We start from the raw sequence: 13,601 nt of genomic DNA, 5'->3' as shown, positions 1-13,601 counted from the left end.
AGGATTTTGTTCACATATATCACCATCCCAGACTTCTCTCTGGGATCCATACTCGGCACAGCTACCTACTTGGATTTTCCACTGGTAAAGGCAGTAGTTTCTACAATAGTTCTAGGTGGTGGTTCTAGAGTAGGTTCTGGCACCAGATTCTGCTTGGCTGACTAGGGCACGTTTCTCCATACTTTCCTTTTCTTATGTCTAAAATGAGAATAACAATAACTACTTCCCAGGGTCCTTGGGAGGATTAAATAAGTAAGCGATAAATTATATATATATATATATACATATATATTTATAATATAATAAAGTAATATATATTTATAAGTAATTCCACTTGACTTAGAATAATAAGTGCTCAACCAATGCTAGTTTATTTTTTCTTTTTTAAAGATTTATTTATTTATTTATTTATTTATTTATTTATTTATTCATGATAAACATAGAGAAAGAGAGAGAGAGGCAGAGACACAGGCAGAGGGAGAAGCAGGCTCCATGCAGGGAGCCCGACACGGAACTCGATCCTGGGACTCCAGGATCGTGCCCTGGGCCAAAGGCAGGCGCTAAACCACTGAGCCACCCAGGGATCCCCTAGTTTTTTTTTTTTTTAAGATTTTATTTATTTATTCATGAAAGACACACATACACAGAAGCAGAGACATAGACAGAGGGAGAAGCAGGCTCCATGCAGGAAGCCCGATGTGGGACTGGATCCCTCGATTCTGGGATCATCCCCTGAGCCAAAGGCAGGTGCCCAACCACTGAGCCACCCAGGTGTCACCAATGCTAGTTATTAATGTCATCACCAACACAACAAAGGCAGAACCATTCATTTTCCCCTCAAATACCTTAATTTGTTCTCTTCATAAATCTTTCTGAGTGAATAGTACTGATATCCTCTTGCTTTGTTTAGGGTAACAAACAAACAAACACAGAGATCATCTTTTGTTCTTTTCCCTCTATAATGCCACCCCATTGGCATTATAGTTTCAGTAGTTTCTCTTACCTTCACCTCAAAAACCTATATGAAATCTCATCACTTTTCACCACCTCAGCTTCTAAACTGTAGCTCAAGTCACCAACATCTGTTGTGTCTCCGATTCTACTGTAATGGCCACAATACAGTCTCCTGTGGAGTGATCCTTCTAATGTGTCAATGTAAATTTATTTTTCCACTATTTAGAATTCTCCCGTGGTTTTCCATTGCAAGAAGAATAAAATCCAATCTCCCAAAGTGTTCTGCAAGCATGCCCTGGTTGAGACGCAGTGTGCCTCTGAGACCCCAAGTCTTCCACTGTCAGCAGAACCACTCCGACTCTTTCTTCTGTCACTCCAACAGGCCAAAAGATTTCCCCTGTCAAAGCCTTTGAATGTGGAATTAGACTTTCAAAATGGAATCTGAAACCACAAATGCTATATATCTGGATTCTGGTTGTTTATTTAAAAATCTGATGAAGCAAAGCATTCTGACTAAATATTGCATTCCTAGGCCTTACCCAGCACATATTGTCACAATCTCCAATCTATTTGTGAAAAAGGAAATTTGGTGATTCCTGGAACGTTTTCAAAATTCCAATTGAGAGAAGCTTCCTGATCTGAAATATTTTGTAAATTCCAGAGTGAGATGCCTAATTAGAGCCTAAGTTTTTGGAGACTTACAAGCAAGGAAGGTCTCAACCTAGGTCTTTTTTTTTTTTTTTTTCCCCCAAAGGACAAAAACATGTGCAGTGACAGTGGGCCCCCTGGGGAGCCTACAGTGACAGGGTGGTTTCTTTTCTCAGCTGGTGTGGGAGAGAGAGGTGGGCAGACATGGAGGCACGTCTCTGTGTTGGTGTCTGCAGAAGATTGAGTGAGCTCCAAACATGGACAAGGGCTGTGGGTTGGGTAGAAGAGATGCCAGCACTGAAGAAATAAATAAGCATATCAAGAAGAGGTTAAATGCAATTATCATTGATTGGAAAGAGAGAGAGAGAGAGAGAGAGAGAGAATAATTGATAGATTTCAAATATCACAAAAAAGTCACTCTAAGTTGTATTTACTGGTCTAAAATATTCAGTAGTTGTTTGTCTTCCTTTCTTTTCTCTTTTCTCTTTTCTTTTCTTTTCTTTTTTTTCTTTTTATAGATTTGTTGAGAAGTTTGAATTAGAACTGTTTTCTGCTTCTTTATTGACAAGTAAAGCAGAAAACTTTTTCAGGGCATCCTGTTGGAGTCTCCCTCTCTTTCTTCTTATTGTTTTTTTTTTTTTTCCCCTTCAGGATAACTTAGGCACAATTCCTAAAAGAACACCATTTGGCCGATTTCCATCTGGCATCCTTCCCCTTTTATTTTCGCTGAAAAGTGTGGAATCGAGTTTTTAATGCTATTTCTGACTAAACTCAGGCTCTCAGTTCAACACCCATCCTCCGCCTGTTTTTCATAAAAGCAGTTACCTCTTTTTGTGGGAAAAATAAACACAACTCTGGACTCTAACTGGGTAGAATGAGATAAAAACAAATTGTAGAAATATGGCCTCACTAATTTCTAATAATCTTTTGTAGGCTTTGGAGTACAAATGTGTCATGTGAGAAGTTCCGTCTCTGCAGAAGAAATTGAGTGTTTTACACACAGATAATTAGAAAATTGTCAAGACATATGTTGCTTTTTACAAACGTTTTTGTATTTATTGTTTTGCAGATGATACCAAAAATTACCATAGTGCTGAATTATGAAAAACCTCTCAACTTAGAGGTCTTCATCAATGACTAATTGCTACTATTTGTAACCACTTTAAAAGCAAATAAAGCACCCATCTGGTAATTCTATTAATGGTTTCTATATTAAATGGCTATTGGCCCCCAAAAAGAAAATATGCAATTATGAAATATTCATATTTGACTCACTATTGAAAAGCTTACAAATGTATCTGGAAAAATAGAGTTTATCATTTCTTTTCTCATTCCCTATTAAGCCTCTAACCTTTGAAAAAATCAAATTGGATTAATGATGTAGCTACATATACTCAACAAAATGGAAGATTAAAGGAATTATCTAAATAAATTAAGACAAAAAAAGAATGTTCAAAATTAGTAATTTGGGGAGCAGTATCAGCTCCCCCCTGGCCTCCAATTCTCTGAGTTTTCCACTGTAGGACTCTTAGGCCTTGAATATTAAGGTCTCTGCACCGAAAAGAGGGAAAAGGAAATGCTAGTTCTGATCCTGGTAGTTTGAAACTCTGACCCTAGCCAAATTCTGCACTTCTCTGAGACTTCATTTCTGTGATGGTCAAGTGGGATGAATCTCTCTGCTAGTCTTCATTAGTTTGAACTTTTACTTTTTTAAACTAGAGCAGTTGACCATTTTATTTTATCTTCACATTTCATAATACAAATGAAAATTGCTTTTTTTTTTTTCGATCCTGCCAACTTCCCTGAAAAAAATTGTTCTCTCTTTGATAAGAAGGGGGAACAAGTCTTCCTTGTCATGCTGTTAGAAAACACCCAAGGCTATAACACCACGATCTCCTGGTGAAGTAGAACAAATAATATAAAGTAGGTGTTGGGGTGTGTAGGTGGCTCAGCTGGTTAAGTGTCTGCCTTCGGCTCAGGTCGTGACCCCGGGGTCCTGGGATTGAGCTGGGGGTGGGTGTTTGCTCATCAGGAAGTCTACTTCTCCGTCTCCCTCTCTCTCTCCCTCAGCTGGTGCTCTGCCTTGGTCTCTCCCTCAAATAAATAAATAAAATCTTTTAAAAAAATGGATATAAAGAGGTTCCATCTCTGTCTGTCTGGTTGAATCATTCCTGGCCAGGTGGACACCATCATGGGACAGGGGAGTGGTCTCATCATTGGGAGCTCCAGCGTCATTGGCATATGGCCTCCCATAGGCAGCCTCATTCCAGGGGCAGGTCCCACTGGCATCATCCGAGGGGGAGGAGGGCCCTTCATTGGCATCATGGGAAGTCCCCCTATATAGGGTGCTGGCATCATACCAGGGTGAGGAGGACCCAGGAGACTGGGAGGAGGTGGGATCATTGCCCCTGCAGGAGGAGGAGCAGCAATGGAGTTGGGAGGTAGCTTCTCCTGCTGCAATGCAGTGGTTTTGTTGATGAGGCTCTGCACCTGCTCCTCCATCCATTCCTGACAGTAGTCTTTCACAGTTTCTTTGTGTTTCCTACCACTGCAGTGTGTCTTTCTCACAGATGGAGGTTCACGGTGAGGTATGTGATGCAGTAGTCACAATAAAATTTAGGCATATTGCTCTGCAGGCCGCTGGCCTCTCGCCCCCACCCCCCACCCCCCACCTGCTGCCCGGAAATGACCTCTCTGTTGGTCTTTAGTGCTGACATGAAGAATTAAGGAAATGAAAAATGTGGACGTATTTTGTAAAAGTCCCTTGCAGAAGGCAGAGAGAGTTATCACACGCGGCCTGCTGAAATAGGACAATCTTCATCGTCCGCCTCTCCTGAAATATCTTCTCACCGAAGAGGAAGAAGACGTAGAGTTGCTCCAGCTCTGCTTTATTCTGAGCTTTGGTCCCTTGGAAGTTTGTGAATATTCACTAACTTCACCCCTCCTGCTGCACGGGGGGCTTTTGTGCAGACCCACAGGGAGAAACCAATTCTCCTGCTTGCCTTCTGCTTTGATCCCGGAATGACCCGCTCCACAGAGGCTGAGTGGGTGGATCTGGTCTACATTATATATGAGGCCGACTGTGCCCTTGGCTCTAATGTTCCAGCACCTTTTCTGGCTTCGTGATGCCATCCCTTGTCTATTTGCCTTTGTACATGCCTGGAATGCATATCTCTTTTTCATTGTTCTTCAGTATGTAGCTCAAGTCTGTATGGTGGGATTAGGTGACAAGTTTTTTCTTCTTTATACTTTGCTTTTTTAGCTCTTCCTTCATGACTTTTATAGTCAGAAATGTCATTTGATGGTTTAAAAAAACAAACAAACTTGATGGTTTTGGAAGAAAAAAACAACAGCAAAAAACACCTGAAGTTCCTCACTGGCAACTTGAATCAGAGTTAGGAGCTCCTCATGTTTCTCCGGCACAAATGTTCACCTCTCCTAATAATTATCAAAACGTAATGCAAGGGACTGCTTGTTTCACTGGATTGAGATCTGCTGTAACATGTAATTCTTCATACCTACTATGATATCTGTAATAGGCATTTATTACATGTCAGTTAAATGAATGAGTATACAAGTAGGATATGTATGTAGTTTATTTTATTTTTAAATATTTATTTATTTATTTATTTATTTATTTATTTATTTATTTATTTATTTATGAGAGAGAGAGAGAGTACATGGGTGGCAGGAGGGACAGAAGGAGAGGGAAAGAATCTCAAGTAGACCGCCTGCTGAGCACAGAGCCCATGAGGGAGATCAATCTCATGACCCTGAGATCATGACCTGAGCCAAACCAAGAGTCAGACGCCCAACCGCCTGAGCCACCCAGGAGCCTGTGTAGTTTAAAGTAGTAAGTTGATATAGGACAATGTTAAATAGCTCATAGTTAATTAGATCTTCAGTTACTATTATATCCCACATACAAGTTCTTCAATATTTTTTGTGCTTTTATAATCATTGGAAATAAATGATAAAAATAAATTTTATTATTATAATGAATACATAAATATATAATAAATAATTGATGCAAGCTCTTGTAAATTATAAGTCGTAAGACAGTTTCTCATTCTGTCGTTTCTTTTTTGTATTTTTGTTTTGAGACTTATGGCTAACCCTTAGCAGTCAAGGTGAAGGCACTATGGCGATATAAGGACGTGACTCATAAAATCCAATGATGACTCTGTAATGGACTGTAGCTAGGAATAATTTCTAGCTGTTCGGCCATTTCAAGTCAAATCTGGGGTTGGGACAACTGAATACATCTGAATGACAACCAGAAACTTCACACATTCCTCTCAATGGGAAGGCTGCTGTACTCTCTACTTGAAAGAATATTTCTTTCAGAGTGGCAGTCAGCGGTATCTGGTAGGAGTTGGCAGAGATAAGCACAATTTCATTCAATTTGAATCAACAGATATTTACTGTATACCAAATAATTTATGAGTCTGTAGATATACAAAAGTGCATAAGGCCTTGGCCCTTTCTTTGCGGAACTTAGAAGTTTTAGGGAGGTAAGACATAATCATTACCTATTAAGAAAGGGTGAAATATTGATCAACATTCAACAAACATTTCTTAGGGGCTACTCTTGGCTTGGCACTGTTCTGAGTACTGATAAAGTGCTTTGGGGATAACGTCGTGTAGAATCTTTAACTCTGGCATCAGGAGGGATGTACTGAGGTGTCTTTCCTTGGGCGTGGCAGGTACAATATTTGGACCCACAGTACTTTTAAAAACCCATGACGATGATTTAATTTATTTTTTTAAGAATTTATTTATTTATTCATGAGACACACATACACACACACAGAGAGAGAGAGAGAGAGGCAGAGACACAGGCAGAGAGAGAAGCAGGCTCCATGCAGGGAGCCGGATGTGGGACTTGATCCCAGGACTCCAGGATCACACCCTGGGCTGAAGGCAGATGCTCAACTGCTGAGCCACCCAGGTGTCCCAATTTAATTTCTTTTAAAATCATAAGAAAACAAGAACTTCTTGGGTCAAATAAAATGTTTTAATATGCAATATTAGCATATTCATCTTTATATCCACAGAGTCATAATATGTAATTTGTAAGATTTTCTAAAGATGAAAGTATTTCACAAAGGCAAAAGAGCGAGGGTCTGTGAAAGTCCCACTATGGCTCTCTTTGGAGACAAGTGGAAGTCAGAAAGGGGTCAGGAAAAGATTCAGAGCACCTGTAGGGGACCTTAAAATAATAGGACCATTTCACTAGGAAGAGGACAGGAGGAAGATTAGACAAAGCCAAGGCCCAGACTTGCAAAAGAGTAGAGTGAGGTAATTAAGAGGCGCACAAATCATGTCCCCTAATTAATGTTTTCAGTTCAGTGGACAGAGGCAGGTATATGCAAAGGACAACTTACATAAGAGAAGACATGTGCCTATTCCAAGAATGGGGAATAAAACACCTGCTTCTAAATCTTTAAGATTCCTGAGAATTAAAGCTTTAGAACTAGATGGTTAAAGCAAATACAACTGTTTAAACGTCTATCATTGGAAAATTCTCAATTGTCTCCTCTGTGACATCTGTTTGCGAGTAGGGTGGGTGGTATAGTATGGCTTACAGACTGTCTTCAAGGCCCAAAGTCTTTACATATCAGTAACTATAAGTTTACCACTATTTATCACTCTCCATATACATTTTGGAAATATTTCCAACAATATAGCATCTCAAAATTACATTTAAGGTAATGAAATCATTTTTGCCCCAGAAATTCAATCAGAATTACCTCAACGCTCTAGTCAAAATATGAATTCTTATTTATATTGTGTACAGTGTTTGCTAATAAGTCAATGAACTTTCTAGGGCAAATTCAAAACCCAAATTCGACAAGTGAGTCCTATCATAATTCATACTGGTAAATTCTGTTAAGCTATTTTCAAACTTTTAGAGTGTAAAGTAAAATTTCAATCAAGCTGTAAACTATTGTTTTTATTCCATTCCAGTTTTACTTAGTTCCTTGAAAGGTATGTTCTCCCCTCATTCTCTATACCCTATTCTCTGTGCTCTCTTTTCTTTCTCCTCTCATGTAATGAAGGGAAAACATTATTCATCTCATTTATTTTGAGAGAATAACATTAAGGCTACCTACATTTTTCTTATTATTATAAAAGTGGTAGTGAATAGTATGTGAGCTGATGAATTTCATTTTTCGACTAAGTACACATGCACATATTAAATTCTCTGTCATAAATATAATCAGGCTCTTAATTAGAAAATGAAGGAAACATAATTCTAAGCATTATGAAGATATATTGGGCTACTGGTGGTGAACACATCTAAGATGAGGCAACTCAATCAGAATCTTCTATTCTAGTTCTACTCTGAATAGAACTTTTACAGATCTGTCATACTGAGTGTATAGGGGAGCCAAAAGGCTGTGCCATTTTTATGGTAGGTGGTAGCATCATCTTCAGGCCTAAAGGATACTAGCCCCTCCTATGAAAAAGTAATTGGACTGTTGGTTATTGAAATTGATGTTTTTAAACATGGAGAAAAATGTAGTTTTTTAAAACATTACTTTTCATCGGTTACATATTTATTTGCAACTCTGAAATTTTTAAAAGGGAGGCAGACCAAGGCATTCGTAAAAAATTGAACTATTCATTTTGGGATGCCACTCACTGAGTAAGTTTGCAAGAATTCTATCAGTCTCTGGTTCCCTCTAAGTAATGTCATTTGTTTACTCCCAAAAAAGTATGGACATAGTAAAACATTACACTAGAGATAAGGAGTGTAGGGCTGTGTAAGGCACTATCCCTGCCTTCGAGAAGTTCATAACCTCAGTAGGGGAAACAGAGCACAATGGAAACATTGTGGACGTCACTAGGAGAATACCACTAGTGCTGCTTCCTAGAGTGTCGAGAAGAGACACTGCACTGAGGTGTATAGAGCAGGGAAGTAAATTTCACTCTGTCTATATTTTTTTTTAAAGACTTGGGTAAATTTTTCAAAGTCACATAACTAGATTTATCTAGGTCCGAACTTAGCATAAAAATTTAACCTCTCCTATATATTATTTTTCATATTTGGATAAGTAGATGTACTTTAATGCCATAGTTTCTTATTACCTGTTTTTTCACGTAGGTAAACTTACTTATACTACATATGGCTACTGTTTACATATGTATGTAAATATCTATATTTACATCTATATTACCAATATAGTTTTACACATATAGGTCTTATGGCTATATACATATATTAAGTGTGTGATGCATATATATATGCATATATATATAGAGAGAGAGAGAGAGAGAGAAAGCAAATGACATTTGAACTACACTTTGAAAATTTTTTCATTATGGTTTTCCAAATTTTTCTGTGAGATTTAATTTCATACAAGATCCACAGTAAAAATTTCACTCATCATATGACTTTCTATTGTTGACTCATTTAGTTATGATTTCCTTTAGTTTCATTATTCAGTGAATTGTTTTAAAACGGTGTGAAATGCAGCAACAATTCAGTTTTCTCTATTCTTTCTTCTCTGAACATAATTGTTGGTGGTACTTTTGCTTTGTTCTGGCATACAAAAATTATTTCCTTTACCTACTTAATTCTTTTTACATGAAGAAGCCCCTTTGTATTAGAAATCTCTGTTGACTCTTGTTTCGTATTCATTGCACTGCGCTTAATAGCTGGTACAAAGACATATGGAAGCAAATCACGTGGATCCTAACTCCTTGTGAAAGATATCTGAGGCTTAAAATATGATATAAACTTTATGTGAATTTATTAGCTAAATATATTCTTTAGGTTTTGGAATAAGTTACTAGCTCTTCACATTTAATTCCCAATTTAATTCCCAATGCAAGGGTAAAAGAGTAGATTAGAGTCTATTTTTTCCATAATTTTTATTAAAACAAATGTGTTAATTAAGACTCATGAATTTAGCATCTGCTTTCCTGTATTATGTTTGGCGTGATGGGAATGTAAAAAATAGTGCAAGACTCTATCTCTGTACTAGGTGGGCTTTAGAGAGTACAGCTTTGAGACAGATTAACAAGTATGAAATAAATAGCACTACAGTAATAAAGAGAATAAACCTAAATTGCAAGTTATATGAAGACCATAAAAATGCATGTGTGTGTGTGTGTGTGTGTGTATGTATATATAAAATACAATGAAAAAGTTAGGGAAATAGATGCAGGATCTCACTACAGATTGAACTTTGAGAAAAGGTATTAAAGCAATGCAAATGGATTCATTAAATGTATTACTAAGCAGATCTCTAAATTATATAGGGGCAGTGTCCTGATTAAGTATTAATTATTAATTTGCAATGTTTTGTAGGTGAATCAGTTTTATCCCTTAATATTGTATTTTTTATAGTAAACTCAGAAAAAATACTTCCAGTTTAATTTTGCCAAATGGTCTTCAAATGTATTTTAAAATATATTGTACACATTTAAAGAAATTCAAATGATGTCAGGTTCTCTCTTGAGTTTTTGTATAATGCTGCTAGTAGCCTATTTTGCTTTAAGATATATTTTCAGTTCTAAAATCCCCGAAGTACTCCTCTCCTGCAGTGACTGACTTTGTAGAGAATGGTTAAAGAGGAATTTAAATTTAAAAGGTGCAATTTGAAACACATTTTCTTGTGTCAAGTTTTGACACTGACCTTTTAAAACACATAAGCAGGGACTTTCCTCTTTAATTACGTTGCTTCTTTTAAATTAAATCTCTATTGCAATTCTTTTACAAAATAAAGTAAAATTTTAGAATGATATTTATTTTACCTCTCTAAGATTTGGGGAGTGGGAAGAGCCTATGTCTATCATGGGAATTCAGCATTATTATCATTATTTTTAAAGATTTTATTTATTTATGAGAGAGAGAGAGAGAGAGAATGAGAGAGAGAGAGATACAGGCAGAGGGAGGAGCAGGCTCCATGCAGGGAGCCGGACTTGGGACTCAATCCTGGGTCTCCAGGATCATGCCCCGGGCTGAAGGTGGCGCTAAACCGCTGAGCTACCCAGGCTGCCCTCAGCATTATTTTTGAAACTTTTTTTTTTTTGTTTTTTTGTTTTTTTATCTTTTCATTTAGGTAGTGGAAGACAAAATGCTTGTTCTCCAAACCATGAAAATTTACAAAAATGTATACCTGCCTTTCAAGATAAGTTTCAATTAAGTGAATATAAATCAGGATTTTACTATAAAGAGCTAGAAGAGAAAAAAAGATACTAACGGATAGGACATTCTTCAGAAAAACTGGAGAAGGGGACGTTTTGGGAGCTTCTCTTCAAGGTTTTTGTTAATGGCCTTTAGTTTGCATTTATTTATTTATTTATTTATTTTTTAATTTTTTATTTATTTATGATAGTCACAGAGAGAGAGAGAGAGAGAGAGAGAGAGGCAGAGACACAGGCAGAGGGAGAAGCAGGCTCCATGCACCGGGAGCCCGACGTGGGATTCGATCCCAGGTCTCCAGGATCGCGCCCTGGGCCAAAGGCAGGCGCCAAACCGCTGCGCCACCCAGGGATCCCTAGTTTGCATTTAAATATAGAAGAACCTCATCAGCCCGCTTCATCATGAGTTAGAAGAACCTCTGTTCCTGCATCACGTTGCCTGAAATACAATGAACAAACTAATAGAATACAGATTGGCTAAATTAAAGCCAGTTATGGACAGTACTGACCATTCTTAGATATTAGGTTGTTTGGCTGTGCAATCTCTACTTTGAGAAAACTTATAGAAAAAAAAATTCCTTTAGAAAGACCATGGCAGCTGTGATATAAGAGAAGAAAAAAAGATCTAGAATTAGACACCTGGATCTGAATCAATGTCTGATATTTACTTGCTCTGTTATTTAACATCTTGAAGCTTTGGGTTTCTCATCTCTATTTGTCTTCTAGGATTTTGCAAGGGCTCAGTGGAGTATGGATCCTGAGACTCTTACTCACAGTGCTTAATACTTTTACATCCTTTCTTTATGTTCCAGTACACTGAGTTGTTACATACGATTTTCATATTTTAAATTTAGTTTTTAGGCCTTACTTTATTTTGTTATTTATTTTTTATTTTTTCATAATAAATTTATTTTTTATTGGTGTTCAATTTGCCAACATACAGAATAACACCCAGTGCTCATCCCGTCAAGTGCCCCCCTCAGTGCCCATCACCCATTCACCCCCACCCCCCGCCCTCCTCCCCTTCCACTCTTACTTTAATTATTAGTGTATCCTGAGACCCGAGAGGCTACATTATACATAAAGAAGCATTTGGATTTCAATTTTCCCTTTTGTCTGCATGTATCTGTTTTATAAATTTCATTATGTAGGTATAGAAAAATATATGTAGGAATGCTATAAATCAAATCAAGGATTAGGGACTTAGATCATCTGTTAAAGAACTTGCATTTTTAAATCTGCATTGCCTTTTCCCTTTCAATATGAGTATTCATACCATGAGAACATTAACTGGTCAGTGATTCCAATTTTTCAGGATGCTGGGGATTTTTGTTAAACAGCTTTTGTTGTTATTTTGTTTTGTTTTTTTTTTATACAGGGGCATGCATGCTATTGCATTGTTTTGTTTAATTTTCTGCTATCTCTTCCACATGGCAAAAAGTGTCTAAAGACTCTTAATTAGTCTCCCTGCTTCTAACCCTGACCCCTGCTGCAATCTATTTTTAAAACTGTAGTCAGAGTAATTCTTGCAAAATATGATTCAAACTGCTCCTCTGTTCAGAAGCCTCCAGCGACTCCCCATCTTACTTCAAGTTAAAGCCAAAAACTTCAAGACCGTGCATGATCTGACTCACATCTCTAAAGACATCTCTGACCACATTCCTCTCATTCAGCTTCAGCTACACGTACCTCTTCCCTCTTCTTGCAGCAAGGCCAGGTTCACTCGCTGCTCCGAATCCTTAAATCTGCCCTGCTTCCTGGGGTGTTTCTTCCAAATTCCCACATACCTCAGCCTTTTTTCTTCTTCTGGTCAAGTGAGGAGTGAGGACTTCCTCACCTATTTTATTTTATTTTTTCTTATAGATTTTATTTATTTATTCATGAGAGACACAGAGAGAGAGAGAGAGAGGCAGAGACACAGGCAGAGGGAGAAGCAGGCTCCATGCAGGGAGCCTGACGTGGGACTCGATCCTGGGTCTCCAAGATCACGCCCTGGGCCAAAGGCAGGCGCTAAATCGCTGAGCCCCCCAGGGATCCCCTCACCACCCTATTTAAATAGCACTTTCCTCCTGGTCCCAGACACCCCACCTTTCACCTCTTCCCTTCAATCCCGCTTGGGATATGAATGTATGTACGCATGTATGGGAGTATGTGTCTATGTACTGTGTGTGCGTGTAGAATATTTACAAAATAAGTTTGGCTTATTTCTCTCTCCCTCATTGGAATGAAAGTTTAAGCAGTTTAAGATTTTTTGTATTATTTTTCACTGCTGTATCTTCATATACATGGCAGTACCTAGTTGAGAGTAAGAGCTGATTAGTAAGTATTGTGTTGAAAAGGAAAATTATTTAATGTTTTGAAGTCTCCATATCACCATTTTTATATCAACTTAAGGAATGCTTTGGAACTCACAAAGTGAGCTTTTATATTTTATTTATTTTTATTTTTATTTTTATTTTTATTTTTAATTTTTTTATTTTTATTTTTCCATAGTATGAAGTATGTCCCTTGTTAATTCCCCAACACCAGATGATTTCTTTCTGCAATGAGAGAGCAGCCCTTTCCCTTTGAGGAGAACCCAACAATTGCATTTGTCATCATTAATTTCATATATATGTATATGTCACCAGATAGCCAGTGTAAGCTATCAATTGACCCCACAGACCTGGCCAAGTCAGGATTTCCTTACCGGTAAATAAAAACTTAAGGAAGTATATGTCTAAGGCCCCTGTCTCAAACATACCCACTATTCTGGGGGAGTTGAAATTAGAGTCTAGAACACCAGGTTCCCAGGGCAATGTTCTTTTCAATATTCGTAGCTTAATGATCCCAGGGAACCAAGG

General features: G+C 37.7%; 1 protein-coding gene and 1 pseudogene across 14 annotated transcripts in view; one reads left to right on the top strand and one right to left on the bottom strand.

Moving 5' to 3' along the window:
• The window catches only part of PCDH7 (protocadherin 7), a 417,486-nt gene that overhangs the window by 82,774 nt on the left and 321,111 nt on the right, over positions 1–13,601 (top strand). The window lies entirely within an intron of this gene.
• LOC118354317 (U1 small nuclear ribonucleoprotein C-like) lies at positions 3,757–4,226 on the bottom strand (annotated as a pseudogene).

Source organism: Canis lupus, chromosome 3 (assembly GCF_003254725.2).
Source record: "Canis lupus dingo isolate Sandy chromosome 3, ASM325472v2, whole genome shotgun sequence".
Taxonomy (NCBI): domain Eukaryota; kingdom Metazoa; phylum Chordata; class Mammalia; order Carnivora; family Canidae; genus Canis; species Canis lupus.
The sequence above is the reverse complement of the archived record's forward strand: the minus strand, read 5'-3'. Positions and strand labels throughout refer to the sequence as shown.